The sequence below is a fragment of the Petromyzon marinus genome, chromosome 84 (assembly GCF_048934315.1).
Source record: "Petromyzon marinus isolate PM22_M1 ecotype Great Lakes invasive population chromosome 84, UKy_Petmar_22M1.pri1.0, whole genome shotgun sequence".
Taxonomy (NCBI): Eukaryota; Metazoa; Chordata; class Hyperoartia; order Petromyzontiformes; family Petromyzontidae; genus Petromyzon; species Petromyzon marinus.
Window position 1 is genome coordinate 1,533,304 of NC_133749.1, and position 13,514 is coordinate 1,546,817.

General features: G+C 42.2%; 1 long non-coding RNA gene across 3 annotated transcripts; it reads left to right on the top strand.

Moving 5' to 3' along the window:
- On the top strand, positions 1 to 8,158 carry LOC142907856 (uncharacterized). Of its 3 annotated transcripts, none has more exons than XR_012931296.1 (3): positions 1 to 27; positions 58 to 5,544; positions 6,551 to 8,158. It is a non-coding gene; the product is annotated as an uncharacterized LOC142907856 (long non-coding RNA). The 3 variants fall into 3 exon arrangements; XR_012931297.1 differs by having other exon boundaries at positions 58 to 2,074; positions 2,121 to 8,158; XR_012931295.1 differs by having other exon boundaries at positions 58 to 8,158.
- The last annotated feature ends 5,356 nt before the right edge of the window (positions 8,159 to 13,514 follow it).

Here is a 13,514-nt window from a genome sequence, read left to right on the forward strand (position 1 = left end):
TTGTTGTTGTTATTATTTAGTCACGAGGTGGGAATGTTTGTTTTTGGAGGTGAAGAGGTGGGAATGTTTGTTTTTGGAGGTGAAAAGTAAACAATCTTTTGAGGGAGGAGGGGGGGGGAATGTCTTATTCTTCTTATTATTGTTATATTTTGAGTGGGGGAAACCTTTAATGACTTTCGTTTGTTTGTTTAAGAGACTTTGACGGCTGTTTAAAGCGGGCAGCAGCGGGGAAGTGACCTTTGAACCCGGAGAGTTCCATAGAGGCCCATACAGACACACACAAGAGACTCATAGAGATGCATAGAGACTCATAGAGATGCATAGAGACCCATACAGACACACAGAGACTCATAGAGATGCATAGAGACTCATAGAGATGCATAGAGACTCATAGAGACACACAGAGACCCATACAGACACAGAGACTCATAGAGATGCATAGAGACTCATAGAGATGCATAGCGACTCATAGAGACTCATACAGACACACAGAGACCCATAGAGATACATAGAGACTCATAGACATGCATAGCTACTCATAGAGTTCCATAGAGGTCCATATAGACACACACAGAGACTCATTGAGATACATAGAGATGCATAGAGACACACACAGAGACTCATAGAGATGCATAGAGACTCCTAGAGATGCATAGAGACTCATAGACATGCATAGCTACTCATAGAGTTCCATAGAGGTCCATATAGACACACACAGAGACTCATTGAGATACATAGAGATGCATAGAGACACACACAGAGACTCATAGAGATGCATAGAGACTCCTAGAGATGCATAGAGACTCATAGAGACACACAGAGACTCATAGATGCATAGAGATGCATAGAGTTCCATAGAGACTCATAGAGATACATAGACCCATACAGACACACAGAGACCCATAGAGATACATAGAGACTCATAGACATGCATAGAGACTCATAGACATGTGTAGTGGGTTCCAGGACACGGAGACGTCAGAGTAGAAGCAGCACTATTTATTTAAACCTTAACAAGGGTTACACTAGAAGGGGTAGCGGCCCCTCCACCCGTGAAACTCAGGAACACACACACACCCCAGGCTCTCTCTAAAGCCTAAGCTCTAGGCCCCCAGTTCCTCCTCCTGCTAGGGCTCTAAGGGAGGCTATCAGATCATCCGGCCCTGGTTAGGCACAGATCTGGGCACCCCGCCGACCGGACCGGCCCTTAGAAGGCCTCCGACTCTGGGGTTCTGGGGCCGCACCACCGGTCTGCTGTGACCGCTGCCCTGAGAAGGGGCAGCGGTCACAGGAGTCCCAGGGTCTCGCCTAGCCGGCCTTCTTTCTTCACCGGTTGCTTCAGCCTCGGGCCCCAACGCTCTGCCCCCGAGCTGCCTGGCTCCCCACACTTTATACCCACTGGAGCCTTAGCGGACGTTGTTGTAGCCACCAAGGTGTGGGTGAACCACACCTTCCCGTGCCATTGTGTTTACTCGCCATAGCACCCCTACAGATGCATAGAGACCCATACAGACACACAGAGACTCATAGACATGCATAGAGACTCAGAGACTCATAGAGACCCATACAGACTCATAGAGACTCATAGAGACTCATAGAGACCCATACAGACACACAGACTCATAGACATGCATAGGGACTCATAGAGATACATAGAGGCCCATACAGACACACAGAGACCCATAGAGATACATAGAGACTCATAGACATGCATAGATACTCATAGAGACTCATACAGACACACAGAGACTCATAGAGATGCATAGAGACAAATAGAGTTCCATAGAGACTCATAGAGATACATAGAGACCCATACAGACACAAACAGCGACCCATAGAGATCTATAGAGACTCATAGACATGCATAGAGACTCATAGAGATGCATAGAGACTCGTAGAGATGCATAGATACCCATACAGACACACAGAGACTCATAGAGATGCATAGAGACTCATAGAGATGCATCGAGACCCATACAGACACACAGACTCATAGAGACTCATAGAGACCCATACAGACAGAGACTCATAAACATGCATAGAGACTCATAGAGATGCATAGAGACTCATAGAGGTCCATACAGACACAGACTCCTAGAGACTCATTGAGATACATAGAGATGCATAGAGACCCATACAGACACAGACTCATAGACATGCATAGAGACCCATACAGACTCACAGAGACTCATAGAGACCCATACAGACACAGACTCATAGACATGCATAGAGACTCATAGAGATGCATAGAGACTCATAGAGGTCCATACAGACACAGACTCCTAGAGACTCATTGAGATACATAGAGATGCATAGAGCCCCATACAGACACACACAGAGACTCATCGAGATGCATAGAGACTCATAGACTCATACAGACACACACAGACTCATAGATGCATAGAGACTCAGAGTTCCATAGAGATCTATAGAGACCCATACAGACACACAGAGACCAATAGAGACTCAGACATGCATAGAGACTCATAGAAATGCATAGAGACCCATACAGACACACAGACTCATAGACATGCATAGAGACTCATAGAGACCCATACAGACACACAGAGACCCATAGAGTTCCATAGAGGCCCATACAGACACACAGAGGCCCATACAGACACACAGAGGCCCATAGAGATGCATAGAGACTCGGAGAGTTCCATAGAAACCCATACAAAGAGACCCATACAGACATACAGAGACTCATAGCGATACATAGACACCCATACAGACACACACAGAGACTCATAGAGATACATAGAGACTCATATAGTTCCATAGAGGCCCATACAGACAGACTCGTAGAGTTCCATAGAGACCCATACAGACACACACAGAGACCCATAGAGACTCATAGAGATGCATACAGATGCATACAGACACACAGAGACTCATAGACATGCATAGAGACCCATACAGACACACATAGAGACTCATAGACATGCATAGAGACCCATACAGATACACAGAGACCCATAGAGACTCATAGAGATGCATACAGACACACAGAGACCCATAGAGATACATAGAGACTCATAGACATGCATAGAGACCCATACAGACACACAGAGACTCATAGAGACTCATACATGCATATAGACTCAGAGATACATAGAGACTCGTAGAGATGCATAGAGACCCATACAGACACAGAGACCCATAGAGATACATAGAGACTCATAGAGATGCATAGAGACCCATAGAGACTCATAGAGATGCATAGATACAATTAGAGTTCCATAGAGACTCATAGAGATACATAGAGACTCATAGACATGCATAGAGACCCATACAGACACACACAGACTCATACATGCATATAGACTCATAGAGATACATAGAGACTCATAGAGTTCTATAGAGGCCCATACAGACACACACAGAGACTCATAGAGATCTATAGAGACTCATAGACATGCATAGAGACTCGTAGAGATGCATAGAGACTCATAGAGATGCATAGAGACCCATACAGACACACAGAGACTCATAGAGACTCATACATGCATATAGACTCAGAGATACATAGAGACTCATAGAGTTCCATAGAGGCCCATACAGACACACACAGAGACTCATAGAGATAGATAGAGACTCATACATGCATATAGACTCATAGAGATGCATAGAGACTCGTAGAGATGCATAGAGACCCATACAGACACAGAGACCCATAGAGATACATAGAGACTCATAGAGATGCATAGACTCATAGAGATGCATAGAGACCCATAGAGACTCATAGAGATGCATAGATACAATTAGAGTTCCATAGAGACTCATAGAGATACATAGAGACTCATAGACATGCATAGAGACCCATACAGACACACACAGAGACTCATACATGCATATAGACTCATAGAGATACATAGAGACTCATAGAGTTCCATAGAGGCCCATACAGACACACACAGAGACTCATAGAGATCTATAGAGACTCATAGACATGCATAGAGACTCGTAGAGATGCATAGAGACTCATAGAGATGCATAGAGACCCATACAGACACACACAGAGACTCATAGAGACTCATAGAGACCCATACAGACAGACTCATAAACATGCATAGAGACTCATAGAGATGCATAGAGACTCATAGAGACTCGTAGAGGTGCATAGAGGCGCATAGAGACTCAGAGAGACTCATAGAGATGCATGGAGACTCATAGAGATACATAGAGACTCATAGAGATCTATAGAGACTCATAGAGATGCATGGAGACTCAGAGATGCAGAGAGACTCATAGAGATCTATAGAGACTCATAGAGATGCATAGCAACTCAGAGATGCATAGAGACTCAGACATGCATAAAGATTCATAGAGATGCATAGAGACTCATAGAGATGCATAGAGACTCATAGAGATGCATAGAGACTCATAGAGATGCATAGCAACTCATAGAGATGCATAGAGACTCATAGAGACTCATAGACATGCATAGAGACCCATACAGACACACACAGACTCATAGAGACTCATAGAGACTCATACATGCATATAGACTCATAGAGATACATAGAGACTCATAGAGTTCCATAGAGGCCCATACAGACACACACAGAGACTCATAGAGATCTATAGAGACTCATAGACATGCATAGAGACTCGTAGAGATGCATAGAGACCCATACAGACACACAGAGACTCATAGAGATGCATAGAGACTCATAGAGATGCATAGAGACCCATACAGACACACAGAGACTCATAGAGACTCATAGAGACCCATACAGACAGAGACTCATAAACATGCATAGAGACTCATAGAGATGCATAGAGACTCATAGAGACTCGTAGAGATGCATAGAGGCGCATAGAGACTCAGAGAGACTCATAGAGATGCATGGAGACTCATAGAGATACATAGAGACTCATAGAGATCTATAGAGACTCATAGAGATGCATGGAGACTCAGAGATGCAGAGAGACGCATAGAGATCTATAGAGACTCATAGAGATGCATAGCAACTCATAGAGATGCATAGAGACTCATAGACATGCATAGAGATTCATAGAGATGCATAGAGACTCATAGAGATGCATAGAGACTCATAGAGGCTCATAGAGATCTATATAGACTCATAGAGATGCATAGAGACTCGTAGAGATGCATAGCAACTCATAGAGACTCATAGAGATGAATGTATCTATACTCAACAAGCATGGATGTCGACTCATATCGGCAAATAAATCAACATACACACGTGTCAATTATAATATACACACGTGTCAATCATAATATACACACACGTGTCAATTATAATATACACACGTGTCAATCATAATATACACACGTGTGAATTATAATATACACACACACGTGTCAATTATAATATACACACACATGTCAATTATAATATACACACGTGTCAACTATAATACACACACGCACGTGTCAATTATAATATATACACACGTGTCATTCATAATATACACACACGTGTCAATTATAATACACACACACGTGTCAATTATAATATAAACACACACACACGTGTGTGTGTGTTTGCAGCCCCTTTGGCGTCCATGTACTAGGTGCCTCTGTAGATGTGTAGGCTTTGACTTTAACATAGCTGGTTTAACACGTAGGCTTTCGCGACCAATATTATTCATAATAAAGGTTTTTGGGTTAGATCGCGTTTATTTATAAATGTGTCGTAACCCTCCACCACCCAACACGGCCAATCAGCAAAAAAAGTGTCACGTTGACAAAAGACAAATAATTCACTACTTCAGCCCACCGGTGTGTTGAAGAGTTAATCCACATTTACAGTTTGAGTACGACGTTTCGCTGGTAAATACATCCAGCATCATCGGGCTATTCGCCAGAATGGTAAAGCCCTCGCTTGCTCCCGGTTTTTATATAGAGCAGCAGGGCGACGTCATCATGACGTCATCATAACATAGCTATTTCTATGACCATTCACAAGCTAATCACTCAGCTATTTCAATGCTAAATTCTCCTGTTTGATTTGTACTAGGTGCCTCTGTGGATGTGTAGGCTTTGACTTTAACATAGCCATTTCTGTGACCAGTCACAAGCTAATCACTCAGCTATTTCAATGCTAAATTCTTCTGTTTGATTTGTACTAGGTGCCTCTGTGGATGTGTAGGCTTTGACTTTAACATAGCTATTTCTATGACCAGTCACAAGCTAATACCTCAGTTATTTCAATGCTAAATTCTCCTGTTTGATTTATACTAGGTGCCTCTGTGGATGTGTAGGCTTTGACTTTAACATAGCCATTTCTGTGACCAGTCACAAGCTAATCACTCAGCTATTTCAATTCTAAATTCTCCTGTTTGATTTTTACTAGGTGCCTCTGTGGATGTGTAGGCTTTGACTTTAACATAGCCATTTCTGTGACCAGTCACAAGCTAATCACTCAGCTATTTCAATGCTAAATTCTCCTGTTTGATTTGTACTAAGTGCCTCTGTGGATGTGTAGGCTTTGACTTTAACATAGCCATTTCTGTGACCAGTCACAAGCTAATCACTCAGCTATTTCAATGCTAAATTCTCCTGTTTGATTTGTACTAGGTGCCTCTGTGGATGTGTAGGCTTTGACTTTAACATAGCTATTTCTATGACCATTCACAAGCTAATCACTCAGCTATTTCAATGCTAAATTCTCCTGTTTGATTTGTACTAGGTGCCTCTGTGGATGTGTAGGCTTTGACTTTAACATAGCCATTTCTGCGACCAGTCACAAGCTAATCACTCAGCTATTTCAATTCTACATTCTCCTGTTTGATTTTTACTAGGTGCCTCTGTGGATGTGTAGGCTTTGACTTTAACATAGCCATTTCTGTGACCAGTCACAAGCTAATCACTCAGCTATTTCAATGCTAAATTATCCTGTTTGATTTGTACTAGGTGCCTCTGTGGAGGTGTAGGCTTTGACTTTAACATAGCTATTTCTATGACCAGTCACAAGCTAATACCTCAGTTATTTCAATGCTAAATTCTCCTGTTTGATTTGTACTAAGTGCCTCTGTGGATGTGTAGGCTTTGACTTTAACATAGCCATTTCTGTGATCAGTCACAAGCTAATCACTCAGCTATTTCAATTCTAAATTCTCCTGTTTGATTTATACTAGGTGCCTCTGTGGATGTGTAGGCTTTGACTTTAACATAGCTATTTCTGCGACCAGTCACAAGCTAACCACTCAGCTATTTCAATGCTAAATTATCCTGTTTAATTTATACTAGGTGCCTCTGTGGATGTGTAGGCTTTGACTTTAACATAGCCATTTCTGTGACCAGTCACAAGCTAATCACTCAGCTATTTCAATGCTAAATTCTCCTGTTTGATTTGTACTAAGTGCCTCTGTGGATGTGTAGGCTTTGACTTTAACATAGCTATTTCTATGACCATTCACAAGCTAATCACTCAGCTATTTCAATGCTAAATTCTCCTGTTTGATTTGTACTAGGTGCCTCTGCGGATGTGTAGGCTTTGACTTTAACATAGCCATTTCTGCGACCATTCACAAGCTAATCACTCAGCTATTTCAATGCTAAATTCTCCTGTTTGATTTGTACTAAGTGCCTCTGTGGATGTGTAGGCTTTGACTTTAACATAGCTATTTCTATGGCCATTCACAAGCTAATCACTCAGCTATTTCAATGCTAAATTCTCCTGTTTGATTTGTACTAGGTGCCTCTGTGGATGTGTAGGCTTTGACTTTAACATAGCCATTTCTGCGACCATTCACAAGCTAATCACTCAGCTATTTCAATGCTAAATTCTCCTGTTTGATTTGTACTAAGTGCCTCTGTGGACGTGTAGGCTTTGACTTTAACATAGCCATTTCTGCGACCATTCACAAGCTAATCACTCAGCTATTTCAATGCTAAATTCTCCTGTTTGATTTGTACTAAGTGCCTCTGTGGACGTGTAGGCTTTGACTTTAACATAGCTGTTTCTATGACCAGTCACAAGCTAATACCTCAGTTATTTCAATGCTAAATTATCCGAACCAAACATTAAACCAATTTTCAACGGTACAGTATATTTTTTCAAGTAGTGGTATCCCAAACTTTTGCAGCAGCTTAAAATTTCCTTTTCACAACCATCATTATGTAAACTCTCTACACCGTTCATCATGCTAAGTCCGCCAATTAAATGCTAATTTTTATGCTAAATTCCTTTGTCAAGGGGCTCTGTTTCTTCTCACACAGCTTAAAGGTCGCGGTCTGAGCTTGGCTGTGTTCGCTCCAGCGCTGTCCTCCAGACAGTCTTGTCCCTTCAACCTGATGAAGGCCGCTTGTGTTGTGGCCGAAACGTCGTGAGGATTTGATTGCGTTATTTTATTTGATCAATTCATTATTTTATTCTCATTCTACGTGGTGACTTTACCGAAAGAACCAAAGAAGACACACACACACGTGTCAATTATAATACACACACACACACGTGTCAATTATAATATACACACGTGTCATTCATAATATACATACACACACGTGTCATTCATAATATAAACACACACGTGTCAATTATAATATACACACGTGTCAATTATAATACACACACACACACACGTGTCAATTATAATACACACACACACGTGTCAATTATAATATACACACGTGTCATTCATAATATAAACACACGTGTCAATCATAATATAAACACGTGTCAATTATAATATACACGTGTCAATTATAATACACACACACGTGTCATTCATAATATACACACGTGTCAATTATAATACACACACGTGTCAATTATAATACACACACGTGTCAATTATAATATACACACGTGTCATTTATAATACACACACGTGTCAATTATAATATACACACACGTGTCAATTATAATACACACGTGTCAATTATAATACACACACACGTGTCAATTATAATATACACACAAACACACGTGTCATTCATAATACACACACACACGTGTCAATTATAATACACACGCACGTGTCAATTATAATATACACACACGTGTCAATTATAATACACACACGTGTCAATTATAATATACACACGTGTCAATTATAATATACACACGTGTCATTCATAATATGCACACACACGTGTCAATTATAATATAAACACACACGTGTCATTAATAATATATACACACACACGTGTCAATTATAATATACACACACGTGTCATTTATAATATACACACGTGTCAATTATAATACACACGCACGTGTCAATTATAATATATACACACGTGTCAATTATAATACACACACGTGTCATTCATAATATGCACACACACACGTGTCAATTATAATATACACACACGTGTCATTTATAATATACACACGTGTCATTCATAACACACACACACGTGTCAATTATAATACACACACGTGTGTGTTTTGACACATTTATAAATAAATAAAACCACACACTATGATAATATTTGTGGCATTGTCCTTGAAACTGATTGGTCCACACCAAGGGACGCCTATAATTTTAATGGTAGGTTTATTTTAAAAGTGAGAGACAGAATAACAACAACAAAAATCCAGAAAAACGCACGTCAAAAATGTTATGAATTGATTTGCATTTCAATGAGGGAAATAAGTATTTGACCCCTCTGCAAAACATGACTTAGTACTTGGTGGCAAAACCCCTTGTTGGCAATCACAGAGGTCAGACGTTTCTTGTAGTTGGCCACCAGGTTTGCACACATCTCAGGAGGGATTTTGTCCCACTCCTCTTTGCAGACCTTCTCCAAGTCGTTAAGGTTTCGAGGCTGACGTTTGGCAACTCGAACCTTCAGCTCCCTCCACAGATTTCCTACGGGATTAAGGTCTGGAGACTGGCGAGGCGCACTCCAGGACCTTAATGTGCTTCTTCTTGAGCCACTCCTCTGTTGCCTTGGCCGTGTGCATTGGGTCATTTCCATGCTGGAATATACCCATCCACGGAACCCATTTTCAATGCCCTGGCTGAGGGAAGGAGGTTCTCACCCAAGATTTGACGGTACATGGCCCCGTCCATGAGCAACGTGACTACCCCTTTTGCCAACTTTTGGCAGTTTGTCCCTTGGAGAGGTTGTCTCACCTGGCGAGGGACACTTGAAGCATCTTGCGGGTCCCGCGGAAATCAGGTGAATAATTAGAGACCCATACAGTCATAGAGACACATATAGACTCATAGAAACCCATAGAAACCCATAGAGACCCATAGACTCATAGAGACCCATAGACCCATATAGACCCATATAGACCCATAGAGACCCATAGACCCATAGAGACCCATAGACTAACAGAGACCCATAGAAACCATAGACACTCAAAGAGACGCATAGAGACCCATAGACTCATAGAGGCCCATAGACTCATAGAGACCCATAAACAACCATGGATACATACATAGAGACCCATAGAGATCCATAGAGAACCATGGAGACCCATAGACACATAGAGACCCATAGACTCATAGAAACCCATAGAGACCAATAGAGACACATAGAGACCCATAGAGACCCATAGAGACCCATAGACTCATAGAGACCCATAGAAACCCATAGACGCCCATAGAGACACATAGAGACCCATAGACCCATAGAGACACATAGAGACCCATATAGACCCATATAGACCCATAGAGACCCATAGACTCATAGAGACCCATAGAGACCCATAGACCCATAGAGACACATAGAGACCCATATAGACCCATATAGACCCATAGACCCATAGAGACCCATAGACTCATAGAGACCCATAGAGACCCATAGACTCACAGAGACCCATAGAAACCATAGACACTCAAAGAGACGCATAGAGACCCATAGACTCATAGAGGCCCATAGACTCATAGAGACCCATAAACAACCATGGATACATACATAGAGACCCATAGAGATCCATAGAGAACCATGGAGACCCATAGACACATAGAGACCCATAGACTCATAGAAACCCATAGAGACCAATAGAGACACATAGAGACCCAGAGACCCATAGACTCATAGAGACCCATAGAAACCCATAGACGCCCATATAGACACATAGAGACCCATAGACCCATAGAGACCCATAGAGACACATAGAGACCCATATAGACCCATATAGACCCATAGAGACCCATAGACCCATAGAGACCCATAGAGACCCATAGACTCATAGAGACCCATAGACCCATAGAGACCCATAGAGACACATAGAGACCCATATAGACCCATAGAGACCCATAGACCCATAGAGACCCATAGACTCATAGAGACCCATAGAGACCCATAGAGACCCATAGAGACCCATAGACTCACAGAGACCCATAGAAACCATAGACACTCAAAGAGACGCATAGAGACCCATAGACTCATAGAGGCCCATAGACTCATAGAGACCCATAAACAACCATGGATACATACATAGAGACCCATAGAGATCCATAGAGAACCATGGAGACCCATAGACACATAGAGACCCATAGACTCATAGAAACCCATAGAGACCAATAGAGACACATAGAGACCCATAGAGACCCATAGACTCATAGAGACCCATAGAAACCCATAGACGCCCATAGAGACACATAGAGACACATAGACTCATAGAGATCCATAAAGACCCATAGACCCATAGAGACCCATAGAGACCCATAGACCCATAGAAACCCATAGAGGCCCATAGAGACCCATAGAGACCCATAGACACATAAAGACCCATAGAGACCCATATAGACCCATATAGACCCATAGAGACCCATAGAGACTCATAGAGACGCATAGAGACCCATAGACTCATAGAGACCCATCGACTCATAGAGACCCATAAAGAACCATAGATACATACATAGAGACCCATAGAGACCCATAGAGAACCAAAGAGACCCATAGACACATAGAGACCCATAGAGACCCATAGACTCATAGAGACCCATAGAGACCCATACAGTCATAGAGATCCATAGACTCATAGAAACCTATAGAGACCCATAGAGACACATAGAGACCCATACAGTCATAGAGATCCATAGACTCATAGAAACCCATAGAGACCCATAGAGACACATAGAGACCCATAGAGATCCATAGACTTATAGAGACCCATAGAGACCCATAGACCCATAGAGACCCATAGAGACCCATAGACTCATAGAGACCCATAGAGACCCATATAGACCCATAGAGACCCATAGAGACTCATAGAGACGCATAGAAACCCATAGACTTATAGAGACCCATCGACTCATAGAGACCCATAGAGAACCATAGATACATACATAGAGACCCATAGAGACCCATAGAGACCCATAGACACATAGAGACCCATAGACTCATAGAGACCCATAGAGACCCATAGACTCATAGAGACCCATAGAGACTCATAGACTCATAGAGACCCATAGAGAACCATAGATACATACATAGAGACCCATAGATGACCCATAGAGAACCATAGAGACCCATAGACACATAGAGACCCATAGAGACCCATAGACTCATAGAGACCCATAGAGACCCATACATTCATAGAGATCCATAGACTCATAGAAACCCATAGAGACCCATAGAGACCCATAGAGACCCATAGACTTATAGAGACCCATTGAGACCCATAGACCCATAGAGACCCATAGAGACCCATAGAGACACATAGAGACCCATAGACTTATAGAGACCCATAGAGACCTATAGACCCATAGAGACCCATAGAGACCCATAGACTCATAGAGACCCATATAGACCCATATAGACCCATAGAGACTCATAGAGACGCATAGAGACCCATAGACTTATAGAGACCCATCGACTCATTGAGACCCATAGAGAACCACAGATACTTACATAGAGACCCATAGAGACCCATAGAGAACCATAGAGACCCATAGACACATAGAGACCCATAGAAACCCATAGAGAACCATAGAGACCCATAGACACATAGAGACCCATAGAGACCCATAGACTCATAGAGACCCATAGAGACCCATAGACCCATAGAGAGCCATAGAGACCCATAGATACATAGAGAACCATAGAGACCCATAGACACATAGACACATAGAGACCCATAGAGACCCATAGAGAACCATAGAGACCCATAGACCCATAGAGACCCATAGAGACCCATAGAGAACCATAGAGACCCATAGAGACCCATAGAGACCCATAGACTCATAGAGACCCATAGAAACCCATAGAGAACCATAGAGACCCATAGACACATAGAGACCCATAGAGACCCATAGAGAACCATAGAGACCCATAGACACATAGAGACCCATAGAGACCCATGCAGTCATAGAGATCCATAGACTCATAAAAACCCATAGAGACCCATAGAGACACATAGAGACCCATAGAGACCCATAGATTCATAGAGACCCACAGAGACCCATAGACCCATACAGACCCATAGAGACCCATAGACTCATAGAGACCCATAGAGACACATAGAGACCCATAGAGACCCATAGACTCATAGAGACCCATAGAGACCCATGGACTCACAGAGAAACATATACTCATAGAGACCCATAGAGACCCATGGACTCATAAAGAAACA